Raw genomic sequence first — 19,291 nt, forward strand, 5'->3', positions numbered from 1 at the left:
ACGAATCTCAATTCCCCTTTTCATTTCACCCGAAACCTGCTATTTATAGAAACCTGCTAAAAATAGTAACTGCCGTAAAAGGTAGCTTCTAAAAGTGGCAAGTCATAAAAGATAGAAACTTGTCAGAATTAGGTGTTGCACTGCAACATAAATCCTAAATGAGATAGAAAACTGCGTGAATCCTATTCCTAATATGATTCGGAAATAAGAGTTACGTATTAATTAAAATCCTAACGAGCCTAGAGTTCGTAACGGGCCCAGACGCATTCCGTCATAAAATTGATACGCGCTAAAAGACTCGATTAAGTCTCACACACTTCGGATTCTAGGAATCCGAATCTGACAAAGAAACGGCCCAAACAGCAATTTCAACGCCCAGCCCTGGGCGCTGAAATTGCCTGGATCCTATTTCCCCAACGCCCAGAGCTGGGCGCCGAAATCTTTGATGCCCAGAGCTGGGCGCTGAAAATACCTGGTACGTGTTTTTTTCCTAATTCTTTATGGATTAGAACTCTGCAATTCTATCTTTCCACGAACTCTTCCCTATAAATACAGCCCTAAATTCGACGTGAAAAGAACACAACATAATTATATTTTGAGTATTGACTCCAACCCTTCGCCTAAGCCTCACGCTGCGAAACTGTTCACGCGTTCTGTCGCAATCGATCCATAAATCGAACAGAACGTATCCTGTCCCATAATTTGAGATTCGTTAAATAAAAAGGAGAAATAGCAAAGTCAAAGTGGTTAGTTTTCTGAGAACCGTGACACACCTCTCAAGGGTGCATCGTAATGTGCCCCTTCTCGATGATTTAATTGCTTTCCTCGCCCTTTTTATGAACTGTTAAACTAACTAAATCTGATTGTCCTATCACGCCTAACAAATATAATATTTTTGGGAAATTGGATTATCATGCTAGGTCCCTTAATACTATTTAAATCAGATAATCACGATCGATCTAGTATTATATGTTGCATATTGCTAAAATCAACTCAGATTAGTTTAATAGTTAACGCATGTCCCTTCAATTATTTATGCTGAGCTAGTAAGGATATCCTTCCTCTGGAGTTATCGACGAGCGAGTACTCCTCTCGGTAGTTACAGTCCCCCGAACCCTCAATCTCTACCTTGCGGGTGTATGTTGAGAGATCCCCACACCAGGGATCACAAGGGAACCTACGGCCATCGTGGTCAAACATAATTGCACTCCCTTTATGTCACGATAACCGGGTTTTGTCAGTTTTTCTCATTGTTGTTAAAAACTGAATGGCGACTCCTATATTACTAGTCAATTGGGTGTATACTCACAGGAAATCCAATTACACTTGATTGAATATAAAAGAATCGTCACACCCACGAGGGACGAGGTCACGCACTAGCCTCGTGCTTTTTCGACCCCCTCACACATATTCAGATCTTTCTGTGTGAAAATGTACTTTAAACTCTTGTGATCCGTAAATATCCGACACTTCACACCATACAGATAGTGTCTCCATATCTTCAATGAAAACACTATAGCAGCTAGCCCTAAATCATGGGTAGGGTACTTAGTTTTATACGGTTTTAATTTCCTTGATGCATACACAATAACCTTCCCGTTCTGCATCAATACACACCCTAAACCATTCTTTGATGCATCACTATAGGTATCATTTTCATCTGGTAGAGTTAACACTGACGCGGTTGTCAAACGCATCTTTAGGGCTTGGAATGCTTCCTCACAATTCTCATTCCACTCAAACTTAGCTACTTTATTCATCAAGGTATTCATTGGTTTGGCTATCCTAGACAAGCCTTGCACAAAGAGTCTATAATATCCAGCTAAACTAAGAAAACTTCGAATTTCAGTGACACTCTTTGGTGTAGGCCATTCACTATTAACTTTAAACTTGGCAGGATTCTCTGCTACTTCTTCTTTAGACACTAGATACCCCAAAATGTGACATTCTCCATCCAAAATTCACACATTGCTAATTTGGATAGAATTGGTTATCCCTAAGTGTACTTAACATAGACCCAAAATGTCCATCATGCTCTTTATTGCTCTTCGAATACACCAAGATATCATCTACAAAACACTAAAATATTATCCATAAATGCATGGGGCACACGATTCTTCCAGTCCATGAATATTGTAGGTGCATTGGCCAACCCAAATGGCATAACAGTGAACTCGAAATGACTATATCTTGTCCTAAATGCAGTCTTTGGTATATCGTTATCCGCAATTCTCAATTGATGATAACCTGATCACAATTCGATCTTCAAGAAAATTCCTTCTTCTTTAAATTGGTCAAAATAGGTGTCTATCCTAGGTAAAAGGGTACTTTGCTCTTAATTATGACCGCATTGGGTTCCTTGTAGTCTATACAATGTCTCATACTCTTATCCTTCTCTTTCATAAACACAATTGGTACTCCCCGTTGTGATGCACTTGGTCTAATATAAATTTTCTCCAACAAATCTTTCAATTTACCCTTCAACTCACTCACTTCTTCTGGAGTTATTCTATATGGAGCTTTCGAAATAGGTGCATTTTTCAGGTTCTAAGTCAATAGTAAAATCAATAGGTCGATTAGGAGGTATTCCCAGGTTCTCTTCTGGAAGCACATCTAGAAATTCATTCGTAACTGTAATGTTCTCAGGTTTATCCTTAACTTCCTTATCGAGGTCTCTCACGTTGCATAAGAATAGTGGGTTCCCTTTACTGACTAGCTTCACGAGTTCAATTTCCGTGATAATTCATATCAGTAGTAGAAAAAACCCTTGTTGCAGCGGGCTTTTAGACCCTTGTTGCAGCGTACATCGTATGCTGCAACTGGGGGGCCTGCAACAAGTCTGAACTTGTTGCAGCGTACACTGTTCGCTGCAAAAAGTGATTTGTTGCAGCGGGCTTTTAGACGTACGCTGCAACAAGTGTCTAAATTTAGGAAAAAATCAAGACCTGTTGCAGCGTACAAATTGATGTACGCTGCAACAGACCTACCCTATTGCAGCGAACAACAATTTGTACGCTGCAATAAGTCTTCATTTTAGCATACTTGTTGCAGCGAACAAGTATATGCCCCCTGCAACAAAGTCGTCATTTTTGCGGGAAAATTTTAGTTTTATTTATTCATACCTAAAGTGTCTTACACCAAATATAGGAACCTGTCAACAACAATAATAGAATATCGCAACCTGTAGAACAAATATAAAAACAATAACTGATATTTTGTATATATATATATATATATATATATATATATATATATATATATATATATATCCCAAAACCAAAGTGCACGTACTACATTTAAATATATGTTCCAATTTCAACGTACGCATACATTTTAATATAAAAATTGTTCTATAACAACTAAACAGCCTCGATCAAGCGCTCAGGCCAATAATAAATACTTGCTGACAAAGGAACCCAATCCGAGACTTTTCAAATGATAAGTACCTACAAAGTTAATCAATATTACACTATTAGGATCAATAAAGAAAAAAAACTTTAAAGAAAAAATAGTTAACAAAAAAAACATTTACAATATGTATCAATGTCATTTTAGCCTAAATATAACCTATAACGACCCAATGAGCCTTAAATGTGCATATATAGATTGGAATGAGTTTTAGAAAGTTAAAACTATGCATATTAAACATGTAATAAGTATAAAATAAGTCCTTAGGTTCTTTATTTCAAAGTTGGGAGCGAAAATGCTTCATTTTAGCCTTAATATGACCTATAACGACCCGATGATCCTTAAATGTGAATAAGTAGATTGGAATGAGTTTTAGAAAGTTAAAACTACGCATATTAATCATGTAAAAGGTTTAAAATTACTCCTTAGGCTATTTAGTTCAAAGTTGGGAGCGAAAATGTCATTTTAGCCTAAATATAGCCTATAACAACCGAATAAGCCTTAAATGTGCATAAATAGATTGGAATGACTCTTGGAAACTTAAAACAAAGCATATTAATCATGTAATAAATTTGAAATGAGTCCTTAGGCTTTTTAGTTCAAAGTTAGAAACGAAAATGTCATTTTAGCTTAAATATGACCTATAACGACCAAATTAAATGTGCATAAATAGATTGGAATGAGTCTTAGAAAGTTAAAACTATGCATATTAATCATATAAAAGATTTAAAATTAGTCCTTAGGTTCTTTAGTCCAAAGTTAGGAGCGAAAATGTCATTTTAGCCTAAATATGGCCTATAACGACCCAATGAGCATTAAATGTGCATAAATAGATTAGAATGAGTCGTAGAAAGTTAGAACTATACATATTAAACGTGTAATAAGTATAAAACGAGTCCTTAGGTTCTTTAGCTCAAAGTTGGGAACGAAAATGTCATTTTAGCCTAAATATGACCTATAACGACCCAATGAGCCTTAAATGTGCATTCATAGATTGGAATGCGTCTTGGAAACTTAAAAATAAGCATATTAATCATGTAAAAGGTTTAAAATGATTCCCTAGGTTCTTTAGTTCAAAGTTGGGAGCGAAAATGTCATTTTAGCCTAAATATGACCTGTAACGATCCAATGAGCCTTAAATGTGCGTAAATAGATTGAAATTAGTATTGGAAACTTAAAACTAAGCACACTAATCATGTAATAAGTTTGAAATGAGTCATTAGGCTCTTTAGTTCAAAGTTGGCAACGAATATGTCATTTTGGCCTACATATGGCCTATAAACGACCCAATGAGTCTTAAATGTGCATGAATAGATTGGAATTAGTCTTAGAAAGTTAAAACTATGCATATTAAACATGTAATAAGTATAAAATGAGTCCTTAGGTTCTTAAGTTCAATGTTGGGAGCGCAAATATCATTTTAGGTTAAATATAACCTATAACGACCGAATGAGCCTTAAATGTGCATAAATAGATTAGAATGAGTCGTAGAAAGTTAAAACTATACATATTAAACGTGTAATAAGTATAAAACGAGTCCTTAGGTTCTTTAGCTCAAAGTTGGGAACGAATATGTCATTTTAGCCTAAATACGACCTATAACGACCCAATGAGCCTTAAATGTGCGTTCATAGATTGGAATGAGTCTTGGAAACTTAAAACTAAACATATTAATCATATAATAAGTTTAAAATGAGTCCTTAGGTTCTTAAGTTCAAAGTTGGGAGCGAAAATGTCATTTTAGCCTAAATATGACCTACAACAACCCAATGAGCTGAGCCTTAAAGGTGCATAAATAGATTGTAACGAGTCTTACAAAGTTAAAATTATGCCTATTAAACATGATGGTAACTTTGGTCAAATATGAGCTGCTTAGTGACTCTTCACGCTAACGTAATAAAAATTCAAGACATATACAATTCACATTAATTGTCTCTTAGGAAACCTCTGATAAAATTGAAAAAAAAAATACACGTTACTTCATAGCATAATTGTATTGGTGTAACGAGTGACAACCCACTATGAGGAAATAGATCTCAACCAGTTACTACGTAATTGACAACATATATCGAAGCCGCGTCACAAAACAAACAAAAAGGGAAAAAGAAAAAGAACAATCAATTTGTAAATCTAGGCAGTTGAAAGGGGAGAAGAAATCATGTGAATTCAAATTTCAAAAGATGATCACACATTACATAACCAAGTTGACAAGCTAATGTTGACTGCTAATGCAAATGCATGATACACGCAGTAATCAACTATCCAACCAAGAAATTAAAAGTTGATAAAAGATTAATACTCCAGAGATTACTTCCACTTTCAAATTAAAAAGAAAAAGTACATAAATGCTGATCACATATAATACACGCAGAAATCAACTACCCTACAAAAAAATAAAAAGCAACTTCTCCCAAGAAAAAGTACATAATTTCACTTATCTAATTAAACTAGTCTTGACCACCACACAACTTTGCTGCATCAATTCGTGAACACCTAACAGCACCAAGCCCGCCTCATCACAAATTTCTAACTTGAATGTCCCTAAATGAACACCTAGGTTGACTTGCAGACTCAATTTGATAATCAGTTTAGTTTAGTTGTCGAAATAAAGAATCAAATTTCAAGTGTTTGAACCAAATTCAGAAAGATCCCACAGAGAAACTCCAGTGGATAGACTCTGTTAGCCTCACAAAAGATTCAGAGTAATACAAATTCAGAATGGAGTTCCTGGTCATACTACTTCTACGGCATACATAAAGCTAATACACCATACAATATACAGAAATGATTCACATAACATGAGTTCATAGTAGGATGCAACCATTATGATTCTGAGGCTTACCTAAAAATCAGCAGCTAATTCACCAGTGCGAGCATGAACATTCAAGAACACTTTTGCAGCAGCATCGGACTTCCCAGAATCAAGGGCAACAACACCGAATATAGCACAAAAAGCACCACAGACTACGGCCGGATTATCTACATGAAAGCAGCTGCAATAAAAGTTGGAAGAGGAAATTTCAAACAAAATTCAAGTATCAATCAGAATGCATTTCAATTTATACCCTATTATTACCCTTCTATACAAAAATCCCTGAACTAAAAAATCAGGTGATGCTTATTCTTCTCCATATTCATGTAATGACTAGCATGGCTTCAGAAAAAAAAGTAATGACTAGCAGACTGTGAGCATGCTTATAAGAAAAATTCACGTGGACTTTTTTAATCAGTTCTTTTACAACTGTGAGCATACTTGAACAAGGATAGCTTGATCTCAACATCCTTGCACTGTTGCACATTGGAAAAGAAAAGTTGATTAAACAAAACAAAAAACAAAAAACAAATTCATAACTTTTAAGCTTTGTAGTATTAAAAATTACATACGAAGTATTAAAAATTTGAGTCTCAGAATATTTAGTATCCGTTAAAGGTAAAGAAAAGATGATCTGAGTGGTTTGCAGCCCTTTTTCTAGAAGTACTGAAGATAGTACCAAAACTACCAAAGAGAATAGCAAAATGTTCTGGACCTCTTGCAAGAGACTGACTACATTACAGTGTTTTGAAAGATGGATGTGTAAACAAACTCAGCTGTTGTATCTGACAGCTGACAGATAAAAGGTGACTGGGTATTCAGCTTTTAGATTAAAGCTATCAATTAATTAATCTAATAAGAAATTGAAGGAAAAAATTGTCGAAAGCAAAGGTTTTAGAACTCGTGTTAGAAAAATTTGAAGGTGTATTATTTTCCACATATTGAATAAGGCAAGAAATAGACAGTAGATGATTGTATTCTTTTAGTAGCAGTAAGTACCTTACCAAAATTGAGTTGCTCATTTTCCCTGAAATTCATTTTCCTCTTCAAAACTAAGTTTCTTGAAACATATAAAGAGTATAAATATCCATCAGGTGATTCTCAGAGTAATGCTTATGAACATTGTGATTTGTGTCATTAAGTGATACTTTTACATGACAAAGTCAATTCTCCTCTGCCAGAACAGAGTCATCTGAACTCACCCCTGCTCCCCACACATACTTAGATACACACGCTATATCTCGTTCAGATCATCCATAAAGAACACATCATCAATATCGAGCTGGATATTCCTAACTTGGAGGGTGATAAGTTATTTAGAGAGGTAAAAGACACTGAGAAACTATCTCTGATGGAGAAAATGTGACCAACTACATGTCTTAATCAAAAGAAAATCAATATAAAAATAAAAGCCCCCATTGAGAATAATCAACTAACCTATCAAAGAGAAATAAAAGGACAAGTTATCCAGTTTTTGGTATTATGACAGGATATGAATACTGCGTCATTTGTGTATGCTGATCAGCCATACTCCATAAACTAACAACATGACGACAAGTGGTGAGAAGTTGAGGAAGGGATATTACGAGTAAATTTAAGATACAAATACATTTCAAGAAAACACAAAAAACTACCAAAGGGGACCAACTCTATTCCAAGAGGTTGACAACACTTCAAAAACCTACCAAAGTTCTGGTTCATCGTTACCAATCAATTACCCTCATTTCTGGTTCATCTTTAACAATTTCTTCAATGACTACACTAACTTAAGTCTACACAGTTGGGCATAAGTAACAGTAAAATATCAACACAAAATTAGGAAGAAATAGATGAAAGAAAGTACTCAATCTGCTTCTGGAGGGTTTCAAATGCAATAGAGAACGGAGAATTCGTTGTGATTATTTGGGTCTTCCTGAATTCATCTCGAGCGCCAATCTGTAGTTAAATAAAATTCAAAGAAAGGGTTTAAGTTCAAAAATTAACAAAACGAGTTTTCGGCAATTTCGGGGGTTTCGAGAAGAACTAAAGGGTTTTAGAGAAGAATTAAAGCTGAATTGTAGAAGAAGTAGCCATTGCCAGAGTGAGAATTGCATAACAAACAGCAGTATGACGGTCCATTTTTTCTGATCAGAGTGGACAATCCAATTCCAGAGCGTCTTCAGTTTTCTGTAGAGTGCAACTAACAAATGGAGTGAGACATAAATTGACTCTAACAATGCACCTAACAAATGGAGTGCTAAACATATCGTTAAGACCCTAATAATACCCCTAGGCTCAGCCTTTCCACTCTATTTTGAGTCTTTCAACAATGCAGTATCATCACCGCCCCGACAAAACCTTCAATCCATCATTACAAATTTACAACTACCGGGGAATCAACCCCAAGCCCTTCACATTAACTGATTAACAACAATATCAAAATGTAAACTATGGAAATTAAACCACCCCATTAATCCTAATTCCTAAACATTGGATGATGGATGGTAGGAGCAATTAATCTCCCGACAGTAAATAATCATGATAATAAATCCAACAAAATTAGAAATTAAATTGCACAAAATTAAGGCACGTAAACCCTAAATAATCAACAACAAAACAACAGTTACCGATTTCTCATAGCGATCTCTCTCGGTGGAAGTACCAATCTCAGAAGTACACGTCAATCGGTGCTCATACTTCCAGTAAATATCTAAAAATCAAAATAGAAAACTGAATTCGACATCGCAAACGAGAAAGGAAATGGGGAAGAGGAGAGAGAAAGAGGTGATACCGAGAAGCTGAAAAGCGGCGAAAGGGACGATGAACATTAACGGCTGAAGGATAAGAGATATTAACGAAACCAGACGAGTTTTGAGAACCTTTGGTGAAGGAAGTGAGATCAGAAGAAAAATGGCGGCCTCTGCTGCAACTGCGTAGGTGAGGATCATCCATTGGTCTTGAGGTTTGAGGTTTGAGATAGAAATGTTTGGTATGAATTAATTGAGTTGCAGCGAAAAAGAATTATAATATGTTGTTGCAGGGGGCTTTTACCATGTACGCTGCAAAATAAAAGGGCTATTGCAGGGGGCTTTTATTATGTACGCTGCAAAAAACTCTTTTGAAGGGGGCAATTAATTTGTACGCTGCAACAACTCTTTAAAGGGTTTGACCCGCGTTGACCTACTAGTTGTTGAAGCGTATTCATACATGTACGCTGCAATAAGGGGCCTGCAACAGGGGTTTTTTCTACTAGTGTATGTTTCTAGGCTTACCAAAATGACGATAGGTACTACTGTACTTAAGCTAGATCTCAAATCAACCTTCTGCTTTTCGCAGTCAATTTTGTCTTTGAACATGGCCAACCAATTCATCACTAAAATCACCTCCGATTCTCCTAATTTAATCTAAATAAGGTTAGGCAGGAAAACGGTTTTGGCTATGGTCAAAGCACATTCTTATGAATCTTTGGTACTTACTATACTACAAGTTGGTATAATTATGGCTACCTCAATAACTCTGGTTCCTAACATCCTTTCTCTTTTTGCCAGTTTCACTTTCAATCTTGTTCCTCCTCACTTGTAGTCCATACAGATGAGCAGCCTTTCCATATATATAGGGTATCTAGAGAATTAGAGGTCTCTCCAGATAGTAACAACTATGAATCCATTTGACAATCCATTTTCAAACCTTTGAGCCCTAAGCTCCTCCGTTGCCATCACTTCAGGTGCAAATCTAGACAATTCTATCACTTAAAATAGTATTCCGTCACAACCATCCCATCCATCCTTAGCTCAATGTATTCTTGGGCTTTCTGCTTTTTCAAGTACGGTTAGTAACATTTGGTACTTAAGGCATCTTTGAATGATTCCCATCCAAATCCAGGTGTAGCTCTCAAAGCGTTCTCACACCTTTGCCACCACAAATCAGTTTCTCCCATAAGGTAATACACAACATTATTAACCCTAAGGTTCTCTGGACAGTTTACAACAACCATCAATTTATCAAACTTTCTAAGCCAGTTCTCCAGTACACTTGGGTCAAACTCCCCTTGGTACAGTGGAATATTACTCTGGACTACCATCTTGAACATTTCCCTAGCAGGGTCATTAATTGAATTTTGCCTAGTCTCTGCTAGGTTCTGAAGTATTGCGGCTAGTTGCCTAACAACATTGGCTATTCCTTGCTTATCCAAGACTCACTTTAATGATTGGGTTTGACATGGACAACACTAAGGTTACAGACCAACAAACCAATCAAATTACTTTGCAACAATGCATAAAATTTCGAACATGATGGGGAAAGTGGAGCCACCTACTAGCCACCCCCTTGACTTGTTCGAACCACATAGCTAAGTGGAAACTAACCACGATGCACTTAGTTAATAATTAATTCGAGAAATAAAACACATAATCCCTTTGCGATACCCACGAAACTTTTAATCGAGATTTGAACTCAAGAGATAACAAAAGGAATTTGATGCTTTTATTAATACTTCAATGAAAAGGCCTTACATCCATCAATAACATTGCTTTTATTTCTCCAAACCATAATTGAGCTAATAACCATAAATAGTAGCTTTGCTACTTTATTAATCAACAAAATAAATAACTAAGGATTACAGTTCTTTAAAGACTAATGTCATCACGACGATCATCTCTTTCTTTGTATTGTTCTGGAGTAAATTCTTTATCATTAGGATCATCCATGTTGTCTTCCCGATCAGAATATTTATCTATAACCTCATCATCTTGTTGTGACACTCTATTAACCTCATTATTAGCTTTCGGTTCTATTTCAAAGCCACTAGACAACTCAATAGTAGTTTCATGAACCACTGGATTCGGATTTTCAACCTCAACAACTTCACCATCATCATTCAATTTCTCATTTTCTTCCATTTCATACTCATCATCATCGTCATCACTATCTCATACTCATCATCATCTATGTCACCTAGACCTAATCCAATAGCAAGCATACCATCTTCATGAAGGAAATAGTTCCCTTGGTCCAAGTATGCATATAATATTAAGTCTAATAAATGCGGTTCAGTATTAATTAACAAGTTAATAATTCAGTGAGATCAAGTGAGCTGAATGCCTAGCTAGAGGCCGCTTCAGTTCAAGTGGAATTAATGATATTAATCCACAGCTTACTCTTGACTGAACCCGTAGGGTCACACAAATAGTACGTAAACGGATCAAGTATTTAATGGCATTAAACACTCCATCTATGGATATTCGGAATCGACGGACCTTGGTTTCAGTGGGAGCTGAGATCGTCACAAGCAAGAAATGAACACTCCGGAAACGATGATATTGCCGGAAACGGAAATATGGATTGTATCGGAAATATAAATATTATCCAAGTCGTAGATGTTGCCTGAAACGGAAACATGGTACGTATCGGAAAATATTATTGGAAATGGAAATATTACCGGAATCGGAAATATTGCCGGAAACGGAAATATTGTCAGAATCGGAAATATTATCGAAATCAGAAAATAATTCCGGAAACGGAAATATTAAATATTTGTTCGAAACGGAAATTAATTCCGGAATCGGAAATATTAAATACTGTTCGTATCGGAAATGAATTCCGGAACTGGGAATTTAATCGGAAGCGCATCGTACAAATTAGCATCGGACGAGGCTTGCTAGACGAAGGCCCAGCACAAAGCCAGGCCCGCGCCCAGCAAGCCGAGTGCCCAACATGAAGCTGCCACAGCCTCGCCAGGCCCAGCGCAAGGTCAGGCCCAGCAAAGCCTTTTGCGTGCGCACGCTGAGCGTGCTGTTGGGCTGCGAGCAGCGACTGCTCGTGTGGGCCGCAAGGCCTGCGCGGGTGGTGCGATACTCGTGGCCATACGATGCTCATGTTCGTAACGAATCCTAATCCTATCGGAATTCGTGTATTGATTAAATCCTAATCCTAATAGATTAAATTTATTATTTAGAGTTCAAATAGGATTCTAATTTATAAATCCAAATCCTAGTAGGATTATAATTCCTTTTCCATACCTCTATAAATAGGTGCCTAGGGTCATAATTTATAGACACAATTGAAGTATTCAAAGGTAAGATTTTCAAGAAAAATCAGCCACTCTCTTGCCCCTATTTAGCCGAAATCTATACTACCTTAAGGGCGATTCTAGTTGGTCAAGCTTAAGGCGGATCCGGACGTGCTGTGGACTATCTACGGAGGGACGACACTTGGAGTCCTAAAGACTTGTTCTTGTTCGGTTCGGGCGCAGCTAGGGAGGGCACGCAACAAAGTGTATGCATCTGAATTATGCTAAATGATTATGTGTGAATAATATGTTTCCTGGCTTTATGGTTTTTCCGCATGATTTATGTTTTGTCATATGTATCATAACCTAACAGTGGTATCACGAGTCTCTTATTATTTTCATAATCTAAATTGCATAAATATGGTTAAATTTTACAAATTTGCAAAGAATTAAAGGGGTGATTAATTTTCGTAATTGTTAATTAATTACAAATTGCGTTTATTTAATTATATGTAAGCAGGTTTCCGGCAGTTTCTTCGTTACTCATCCAAATCGAGTGATTTTTGTGTCAATTCTGCATGTAAAAGGCATTCTAAATTTTTACAAAAAAAAAATTTCGGCCGAACCCAGAATTGCCAAATTCGAAGCTTAACTATGACTTTTCGGAGGTTTTAGCTTTTCGAACGCAAAAGTTTGTAAATTTAAAATGTTAAATTAAATATTTGCGATTCTTGTTGATAAATCTTGAATCTTTGATTGACCTACTGTATATGTTTAAGAAGTTTGAATGCCTAGCCTTGTTAATTATACAACCTAATTTGTAATTATGATTAATTTGTTGAAATTCGAATAATTTAGAATTAATTTGATTTTCATAATTAATTAATAATTTAATTAGGTACCAATGATTAAAAACCACCATAAAAATTGTTAATTTGTGTTAAATTTTAAAATTTTTATGACCTAGATTTGAATCCATGTTAATCGGAAATTTATTGATTAATAAATTTTCATTTTTCGCCCTATAATTATGAAATTAATATGATTTATTAATTTGTCATTAATTTTGGAAATAAAAGTTTTAATTTTTATCCAATTCGCTCATAAAACTTGCACGCACAAAGCAATGGACGCTACGTGTTATCCTTAAGGGGTGTTGTATAGTGCGGGCATGCGACGACGAGCAAGGGAGCTCGTCGCCCATGTGGTATGAATGCAGCGAGCAAGGCGAGTAGCACGCGAGCACAAGGCAGCAGCCCTGCCTTGCGTCGAGTGCTGCGATGATGCATGGGCGGATGGGCGAAGAAGCAAGGCGAGCGAGAATGGAAAGCCCGCGCGCGGGCAGCGAGGGGTGCCTCGCAGCAACGAGCGCTGCCTCGCCCAGCCTCGCCAAGCAACTGCTGCGCTACGAAGCAGCGAGCGATGCTGCGCGCAAGCGTGGCTCGGCTTGCTGCGTTTGCGCGTGGCAGCTGCTCGTGCCTTGCTGTGTGATCACTCGTGACGGGCGATGCTGCCTCGAGGACTCGACGGGGCATGGGCGCAGGCCCATGGCCTCGTCTTGACCCGATTGATGCGTTTTGAATTTAATTTTTTAATTTTAAGTTCGAAAACGATTTTAGTTAATTTCAAAATTCGTAATTTAAATTGTTTTCTTGGAATTTAATTTTGAATATAATAATTATTATAAATTTTATTTATACTAATTATTTTACTAAAATTAAATCTTGAATTAATTTAAATTCGTTTAATTCAACTGAAATAAATTAAATTAATGAATTCGATTATAAATTTATATGAGCTTTAAATTTTAATTAAATTTATATGTTTCCGGTTAGACAAGAAATACATTTTTATGTTTAAAATTAGTAAAGCATATGAATTTCTTGGTTTAAGTGGGAGCATTTTTAGTCATAAACTCTTGATTAGGTCTACAAATCCTTTAAGGTTAAACAACTTGATTAGAATTAATAAGGACTGAATAATTGGTAGATTATTGGTGCCCTTAATTAATTGCTGCAAATATTTATGTGATGCATAACGTGTTTTACTAACCAGCTATGTGGGCCATTCATGATAATGAATGGGTGAATGGTATATATTGTATATGTACTGTTTTGCAGGTTATGGAGTGACTAGTATGGCCCAAATAGGATAGAAAATATGGTCTGCGTACCATTAATTTGAATGTAATTGGTCTAATGCCCAAATTTATTTTTCAATTTAAATATGGTCTGCGTAGCATCAAATAGTTGTAATTAGTTTAATTATAGCTTATCTTATTTGAAGAAAATGGCGTCTCCCACGGTGAAATTCAAGACGAAGTTACCATTTTCGAGACGGATTTTGAAGTTAAAGCTTCAAGATGAAGTCGGGCCATACTAGATCACATTTATCTTATGCATGCTTTAAGTTATTTATTGCTTTAAATATGTCTTAATTATGCATGAGATTGTGGCTTGATTATGTTGCATGATTAAGGATTTTAGTTCACTTAAAATCTAACCAACATAGTAAGAGCCTTAAGTTCCAAACTTAAAAATTGAGTTAAAAGGTGTCATGCCAAAATAAACACTTACTTGGATATCCTTTAAATCAATCTAGTACTCCCTCCATTCCTTTTTGATCTTCCTGTTTCTATAAATGTCGTTCCTATTTGATCTTCCTGTTTCTATTTTTGGACATCACTTTTTACCATAAATTTCCCCACCATCCCTTATTTAATTCATTCACATTTTCCCATTCACCCACCCAACCCCACTTTTATGATTTTTTATTACTTTAATAAAAATATTTTCTCTCTCTTTCATTTCTTTATTACTTTTCTTCATTTATTTATCATTTTCTCTTACACCCAATCATTACTCTTACACTCAATCATTACAAGATTCCATTTTCTTATTTTTCACCCCAAACACCAAATAGGAAGATCATTTAGGAATGGAGGGAGTAATAGTTTTCGCTCAGCGAGGTGTTACTTATGGTCCTAAAGGGGTAAGGTACACAAATAATTGTGAGTACATGTTAGTTTTGGTAAAACTCAACAATATAACTAAGGAGTCCTTTTATGTCGTGGCAAAATCGATAGGTTTCCCTAATAAGTTCTTAGACGTACCTATCAACCAAGAGTAGTTTCTAGAGTATTAGCAAAAGGCTTTTGCTTACCTAAAAGATTTTAGAATTGAGTCTAAATACATAATGTGCTTAATTCTTCAATGGATTTTAGGGTCTTGGAAACATTTTATTCACACCTGCCGGAACACATAACTTGAATAAAATGCTTAATAAACATTGAATTATGCATGTATGCTAGAATTTAAGTTTATTAAGAGAAACCGTGAATGGTTACTTATTTGTTTATTCTTTTCAATTGTAGTTTTAATTATGGCAAATAACAATTCATTCAATATTCGATCAATTCTCGAAAAGGAGAAGTTGAGCTGGAAAAACTTCCTTGACTGGCAAAGGAACTTGCAAATAGTTCTTATGCAGGAAGAAAAGGAGTATGTCCTAGAAGAGGCGATGCCTGAAGTGAAGGAAATAGTGCCCTTGGTCCAAGTATGCATATAATATTAAGTCTAATAAATGCGGTTCAGTATTAATTAACAAGTTAATAATTCAGTGACATCAAGTGAGCTGAATGCCTAGCTAGAGGCCGCTTCAGTTCAAGTGGAATTAGTTATATTAATCCACAGCTTACTCTTGACTGAACCCGTAGGGTCACACAAATAGTACGTAAACGGATCAAGTATTTAATGGCATTAAATACTCCATCTATGGATATTGGGAATCGACGGATCTTGGTTTCAGTGGGAGCTGAGATTGTCATGAGTAAGAAATGAATACTCCGGAAACGATGATATAGCCGAAATTCCTAAGCAACCTTAAGGGCGATTCTAGTTGGTCATGCTTAAGGCGGATCCTGACGTGCTGTGGACTATCTACGGAGGGACGACACTTGGAGTCCTAAAGACTTGTTCTTGTTCGGTTCGGGCGCAGCTAGGGAGGGCACGCAACAAAGTGTATGCATCTAAACTATGCTAAATGATTATGTGTAAATAATATGTTTTCCTGGATTTATGGTTTTTCCGCATGATTTATGTTTTGTCATATGAATCATAACCTAACAGTGGTATCACGAGCCTCTTATTATTTTCATAATCTAAATTGCATAAACATGGTTAAATATTAAAAATTTGCAAGGAATTAAAAGGGGTGATTAATTTTCGTAATTGTTAATTAATTGCAAATTGCGTTTATTTAATTATATGTACGCAGTTTTTCGGCAGTTTTTTCGTTACTCATTCAAATCGAGTGATTTTTGTGTCAATTCCGCATGTAAAAGGCATTCTAAATTTTTGACAAACAAAAAATTTTTCGGCCGAACCCAGAATTCCCAAATTCGAAGCCTAACTATGACTTTTAGGAGGTTTTAGTTTTTCGAACGCAAAAGTTTGTAAATTTAAGATGTTAAATTAAGTATTTGCGATTCTTGTTGATAAATCTTGAATTTTTTATTGACCTACAGTATATGTTTAACAAGTTTGAATGCCTAGCCTTGTTAATTATACAACCTAATTTGTAATTATGATTAATTTGTTGAAATTCGAATAATTTAGAATTAATTTGATTATCATAATTAATTAATAATTTAATTAGGTACCAATGATTAAAAACCACCATAAAAATTGTTAATTTTTGTTAAATTTTAAATTTTTATGACCTAGATTTGAATCCATGTTAATCGGAAATTAATTGATTAATAAATTTTCGATTTTTCGCCCTAAAATCATGAAATTAATATGATTTATTAATTTGTCATTAATTTTGGAAATAAAAGTTTTAATTTTTATGCAATTCGCTAATAAAACTTGCACGCACAAAGCAATGGACGCTACGTGTTACCCTTAAGGGGTATTGTATAGTGCGGGCATGCGACGACGAGCAAGGGAGCTCGTCGCCCATGCGGTACGAATGCAGCGAGCAAGGCGAGTAGCACGCGAGCACAAGGCAGCAGCCCTGCCTTGCGTCGAGTGCTGCGATGATGCATGGGCGGATGGGCGTAGAAGCAAGGCAAGCGAGTAAAGGCAGACGCGCGCGGGCAGCGAGGGGTGCCTCGCAGCACGAGCGCTGCCTTGCCCAGCCTCGCCAAGCAACTGCTGCGCTACGAAGCAGCGAGCGATGCTGCGCGCAAGCGTGGCTCAGCTTGCTGCGTTTGCGCGTGGCAGCTGCTCGTGCCTTGCTGTGCGATCACTCGTGGGGGACGATACTGCCTCGTAGACTCGACGGGGCATGGGCGCAATCCCATGGCCTAGTCTTGACCCGATTGATGCGCTTTGAATTTAATTTTTAATTTTCAGTTCGGAAACGTTTTTAATTAATTCGTAATTTAAATTGTTTTCTTGGATTTTAATTTTGAATATTATAATTATTATAAATTTTATTTATACTAATTGTTTTACTAAAATTAAATCTTGAATTAATTTAAATTCGTTTAAATCAACTGAAATAAATTAAATTAATGGATTCGATTATAAATTTATATGAGCTTTAAATTTTAATTAAATTTGTATGTTTCCGGTTAGACTAGAAATACATTTTTATGTTTAAAATTAGTAAAGCATATGAATTTATTGGTTTAAGTGGGAGCATTTTTATTCATAAACTCTTGATTAGGTCTACAAATCCTTTAAGGTTAAACAACTTGATTAGAATTAATAAGGACTGAATAATTGGTAGATTATTGGTGCCTTAATTAATTGCTGCAAATATTTATGTGATGCATAACGTGTTTTACTAACCAGCTATGTGGGCCATTCATGATAATGAATGGGTGAATGGTATATATTGTATATGTACTGTTTTACAGGTTATGGAGTGACTAGTATGGCCCAAATAGGATAGAAAATATGGTCTGCGTACCATTAATTTGAATGTAATTGGTCTAATGCACCAAATTTGTTTTTCAATTTAAATATGGTCTGCGTACCATCAAATAGTTGTAATTAGTTTAATTATAGCTTATCTTATTTGAAGAAAATGGCGCCTCCCACGGTGAAATTCAAGACGGAGTTTTCAATCCATTTTCATGACGGACTTTGAAGTCGAAGCTTCAAGATGAAGTCGGGCCATACTAGATCACATTTATCTTATGCATGCTTTAAGTTATTTATTGCTTTAAATATGTCTTAATTATGCATGAGATTGTGGCTTGATTATGTTGCATGATTAAGGATTTTAGTGCACTTAAAATCTAACCAACATAGTAAGAGCCTTAAGTTCCAAACTTAAAAATTAAGTTAAAAGGTGCCATGCCAAAATAAACACTTACTTGGATATCCTTTACATCAATCTAGTAATAGCTTTCGCTCAGCGAGGTGTTACTTATTGGTCCTAAAGGGGTAAGGTACACAAATAATTGTGAGTACATGTTAGTTTTGGTGAAACTCAACGATATAACTAAGGAGTCCTTTTATGTCGTGGCAAAATCGATAGGTTTACCTAATAAGTTCTTAGACGTACCTATCAACCAAGAGTAGTTTCTAGACTATTAGCAAAAGGCTTTTGCTTACCTAAAAGATTTTAGAATTGAGTCTAAATACATAATGTGCTTAATTCTTCAATGGATTTTAGGGTCTTGGAATCACTTTATTCACACCTGCCGGAACAATAAATTCGAATAAAATGCCAATAACTTTTTTAAATTGCATGATTGCTTTAATTTTCAAGTTATTACTCATGATAAATGTTTAGACTTTGCATGCTTCAATGTATGTTTTAATTATTGTTTATAATTAAATATCTTGCACTGCAGTAAATCCTTTTAGAAAGGTAACAGTAAATTTCCTCGATTGGTAGTGAATCCAAGAACGATTCACGGAAATGAGAGAAAGTGAGCAATTTAAAATGTACGTTTATTTTAGCGACTTTTATGGTTGTTTTCGAATATCAAAATCGAATGGCAAACCGATTGGTGCTTGTGGATTCAAAAATACAATGTAGTTTTGAGATCATAAAGCATTGAGTTTAAACGCTCAGCTTTACCAATGGTTAACAATCTAATATCTTTGTCCATTTAATTCTCAAAT

General features: G+C 35.7%; 1 long non-coding RNA gene across 1 annotated transcript; it reads right to left on the bottom strand.

The window, feature by feature from the left end:
* Positions 1–3,252: 3,252 nt before the first annotated feature.
* On the bottom strand, positions 3,253–8,718 carry LOC130462707 (uncharacterized). The gene is made up of 3 exons (XR_008923389.1): positions 8,064–8,718; positions 6,251–6,401; positions 3,253–3,446 (listed from the first exon to the last, which is right to left on the bottom strand). It is a non-coding gene; the product is annotated as an uncharacterized lncRNA (long non-coding RNA).
* Between the last annotated feature and the right edge of the window lie 10,573 nt (positions 8,719–19,291).

This window comes from Spinacia oleracea, chromosome 6 (genome assembly GCF_020520425.1).
Source record: "Spinacia oleracea cultivar Varoflay chromosome 6, BTI_SOV_V1, whole genome shotgun sequence".
In the NCBI taxonomy this organism is placed as follows: Eukaryota; Viridiplantae; Streptophyta; class Magnoliopsida; order Caryophyllales; family Amaranthaceae; genus Spinacia; species Spinacia oleracea.